The sequence below is a fragment of the Triturus cristatus genome, chromosome 9 (assembly GCF_964204655.1).
Source record: "Triturus cristatus chromosome 9, aTriCri1.1, whole genome shotgun sequence".
In the NCBI taxonomy this organism is placed as follows: Eukaryota; Metazoa; Chordata; class Amphibia; order Caudata; family Salamandridae; genus Triturus; species Triturus cristatus.
The window spans coordinates 454,775,420-454,779,947 of NC_140592.1; the positions used below are offsets into that span (position 1 = coordinate 454,775,420).

The 4,528-nt window shown below is 43.6% G+C and overlaps 1 long non-coding RNA gene across 5 annotated transcripts in view; it reads right to left on the bottom strand.

Moving 5' to 3' along the window:
- Positions 1 to 3,881, bottom strand: part of LOC146798125 (uncharacterized) — a 29,475-nt gene extending 25,594 nt beyond the window's left edge. For 2 of the 5 annotated variants that reach the window (XR_014968613.1, XR_014968612.1), the window contains exon 1: positions 3,587 to 3,860. This is a non-coding gene — a long non-coding RNA (uncharacterized LOC146798125). Of the gene's footprint in view, positions 1 to 3,586 lie in introns of all 5 variants that reach the window. The other 3 variants (XR_014968609.1, XR_014968611.1, XR_014968610.1) reach the window with 3 other exon arrangements.
- Positions 3,882 to 4,528: the final 647 nt, after the last annotated feature.

The window sequence follows — 4,528 nt, forward strand, 5'->3', positions numbered from 1 at the left end:
CTACAATATACAAAAATAGGACATCATTAACTTTATGAAGCACTTCATTGCATTTAAAAAGCAACATTTATATCGGTGAAGAACCTAAAGAGTATTTTTAAACCATTTACACAATAATTCCACCCTCATTCGAGAACTACTGGCAAACTGCGTCCATTTCACCTTCGTACCCTAAATTCAACGTGTTGTTTACCCAATCAATTCACCCCCACTGTGTACTGCGCCATAGAATAATTGTTATCACAGATATGTCAAAATGCATTACTTTACGCTTACCATGGCTTTCTGGTCACCGCATTTGTTTAAAAATAAATAATTTCTTCCTTCCTTCTCAGCATATAGAAACGCTTCTGGTACGAGTTAAACCTAATACATGCGAAAACATTCTGTTTTATGCTCATGCCCGTATACTGCGTCACCCAATGATTCATTGCACCTGTGTGCATCGAAACTTCACGCTGACATAAACAAAGGACTAACCAAACTTCAAATCTACAGTTGCTTAAACCTGATGTCACTACAACTCCCTGTGCACATCATTTATGTAGTACTCGCATTGTTATGCTAAATGTTCAATGAGTCCATGCGCTTTTATATAAAATAGTTCATCTGTTGCAGAAAATTGCTAAACTGTTTTAAGTAAAGTACTTCACTCCTAATAATCAGACATGGAAGAGAACCCTGCTCCTGTGCTTGTAGCCATCTATAACGTTTACGGTAATCGTGTTCTTACGTCGTATTCCTTATACTTTTATGTTCTCCATGTACTCTGGGTGCAATCTCGGTTGAGACGAAAACATTTAATGGTTATGAAGTACATAGAAAGAGATGCAATGCTGGTCATCCTTAGTTTAATCCTTCTTTTGCCTTTGTAACTTTGACGGCGTGCAAAAACCTGCTTTGCGCTTCGTCCCATTGCGCTACAACGTTACATCTCCACAAAGGTAACCTCATTTAAAGATTCCACCAAGCTGCACTGCCACACCTTTGTTTTGAATCAAATGAATCAATTAATTCTTCTTTACTCTCATTCTTCATCATATTTAACCTTTTTTAAACCATTGCTTTTTCTTTATGTTCAATTCATTTTACTCAAGTCTATTTAAGGGCGTAGATCTCTCTTAAGTGAAGCCACAGTATGTACCATCCTAAGAAGAATCAGAAGAAACAGTGCCCCGGGCCTAAATTGCCTGCCTGGCTCCCTATTCAGGGAGAACATGAACTTTGAGCAACTACCCTTACACTATTATGCGCAGAATGTAGACTCCTGGAGGATGTGTCAGGCCCATGGAGGGGCTCTCTACTGCATCCTATATTTAAGAAAGAGGCAAACACCGACCCAAAAAACTACTACATAATTGCCTTAAAGCTTATACCAGCACTCTCTCACCGGAATTAGAGGAACGGGTACAAACTCAAGGTCTCTTACCATTATACCAGACAGGGTTTCGACCAGGGGGCACGACAGTTGACAACATTATAGCCCTTTTGTACGTAGCCCAACAAGCAGTAGCCCGCACTCCCCTCCCACCAACCCCGTGGTCATCTGCTTTAGTGACTACTCAGCAGCTTTTGATGGGGTAGTCCGCAATATCCTTTGGTGGAAACTGGAAGGGTGGAACATCTATCCGCAATTACTGCGAGCTATTAGATCACTGTACTCCAGAACCTGGGTGAGGATTAAACTCACAGGTGAGTCTGCCACGGAACAAATTGCTACAGACCAAGGGTGCGTGCTGGCACCATTATTATTTAATCTATACACTGCAGATCTGGGCCCGGTGCTAAGGGGAGCCTCTCTTGCCATCCCAAAAATTGGAAACAAAAAAATACATTTGATGCAATACGCAGATGGTCTAGTTCTCCTGGATCACATCAAAGTATATCTTTAAAAAGCCCTCAATGCTCAGGCTAAATACAACCTCCAGAATGAGCTAGTTGCCAACACAAGCAAATCCAAAATAGTGATCTTTGGGAGCCACCCAAAGAAAAGACTTACCAAATGGCGGCTGTGTACACTTAGTCTAGACTGTATACCTGGCCACAACTACCTTGGTGCTTGGTTGTGCGAAACAGGCCATCCCTCGTTCCACCTACAAACAAGCATTTACAATGCAATAGGTCTCGCAATTACATTAATTTGAGCTATTGGCATCGTAAATGACATTGGGTTTTTTTTCCCTTCGTGAAACATTAAGCAAATGCTATAATGCAAAATATCAATAGCTAACTTTTTGTAACTACGAGATCTATTGCAGTGCATTTGTACAAGTGTGAGTTATCGGTATTGCAAATGGTACTGGCTTTTATTAATGTGATATTTTTTTTACAACAGAAATATAATGCCTTCAAAATGTTAATACCCACCCATTTTGCAATAAGGACTCCGAGTGGATATTACATATACCCATGAATTGTGTAATAAGTACTTTGAGTGGATATTACATATACTCACCCATTCTGTAACAAGGACTCTGGATATTAGATTTCTGTTACTGTAGATATTGGTGTGAAATCACTATCACTGCAGATATAGGTATGAGATCACTATTACTGCACATATAGGTGTGAGATCACTATTACTGCAGATATAGGTGTGAAAACACCATTACTTCAGATAGGTGTGAGATTACTATGACTGCAGTTACAGGTGTGAGATCACCATCACTGCAGGTATAGGTGTGACATCACTATCACTGCAGATAAAACTTAAAAACAAGATACACTCTGGGTATCAATTGTTGCTTCTATCATGGACACCAAGAGCATACGAAGATGAGAGGGTTGCAGTGCATTAGCGTTTCAGTTGCTGTCAGAGGTAGTAGGGCACCTCAAAGTGGTCTCTTGATCACATACATTTCTCCGGTGTGAGACACTTTTCTTGAGCATTTTTGCAGTAGTGACAGTACATTTTGCATTCGTCTTAAACTGATATGTGCTCTTATTGTCAACTGGAAAATATGTTGTGTACTCTGCCAGCAATCAGCACACTGTGCAACTTGTGCAGGTACACATTTAGACACAGTCACACCCTTCATAAACTGTGCACAGCCTGCATCCACACAATCCATGCCAGGCTCAGTAAGCAGCCTGCACAATGTCAGCGAGACAGCCAGTACCAACAGCATGCGAGACACGCCGTGTGCACACAGCAACCTGCACATTTACACTCTGCACCACATGATAAAACTATATGAGACAGACAGAACCTGCATGGTTGGATCACAGATGGCAACATGTAGAAAACAAGACACCCTCCGTGAGCTGTGACGCTCAGCGAATCTGTGCTACAGACAGTAACCAGAACAGTCTGTTGCAGTCAAGAGCGTGCACAGCCAGTACCCAGAGCATAATGTCATACACACAGCACCCTGACAAAGTGTATATTGTAAAACAGCCTGTTCTCGCCACTCAACATAAGAATCAGAAAGTCGTAGCCAGCAGGACTGCATAGCAATGCACGGCCAGGTGCACCCACCATGGATGGCGCCCAGAACGACCCACAATGCATGCACGTGCCAGGAGTTAGTCCGGGTTGGTAAAATACCGCTCCTTGCGCACAGCAGAAAAGACAACAGAAATGTACCTGGCAGTGGAAGAAGGGGGGAGAAGTCAGAGGCTCCGGCTGCCCCCCAGAACTGCGAAACATTTCCTGCCCTGTATGCTCCCAGAGCTCCAGGGGTGGAGCAGGCAGAGAGGGGCTCCTCGAGGTCGGGCGATGCCTCGGTCCTCCCCTCCAGGGCTCGCCGCCCTGCTCTGCAGAGCCAGCACACAGGGCTTCCTTTCCCCCCAGCCGGGGCTACAGGACGAGAGAAATAGTTTCCACTGCAAACAAAAAGACAGCACATGACCAGGGAGCGGGAGGGGGAGGGGGAGGGGGAAGGAGGGAGGGAGACAGCGTGGGATGGGCAACAGCAGAGGCTGCGGAGAGAGCACAGAGGCTCAGCAAGGAGGTCGGAGTGGATAGAACGTAGAGGCAGAGGATAGGAGGGAGTGAGGAGGGAGCAGGAGTGAACTGCGGAATGAGACAGAGAGAAAGAGTGACAAGGGGACTTGGGGGTGAGGCCAGAGACACAGTGTTAAGGGCTGCAAAGTCTGGGCTTGACTTTGTAACATTTATTTGCAGTGAGTGGGCAGTCAGAGTGAAACTGTGGTAAATAAAATTCTGCTCATTACCAATCTGAATTTCATGCGAGAACTTTAACAAATAGCTCAGAATAATGAGAGGCAGAATCCGTGGTATAAGAGGTTTCTGAATGGGCTTTATTCCAAAATGGCCGACTCGAGTGGCGGCCTTCAGGTTCCGTCACCAAGAAGGTTCAGGAAGTGAAGTACGATTCTTTATTATTAGACATACATTTTTATAGTTATTACATTATAATGAAACGAATGTAGGAGGCGTAACATTTGATAAGAAAAGTGACATAAACGAAACTAGGCGTAATAAGGAGTAAAAAGAAACATAATTGGTTAAAGTTATCAAATATAGGTGGTTCTATAAGATAATACTTGGCATAGATGCGCGCGC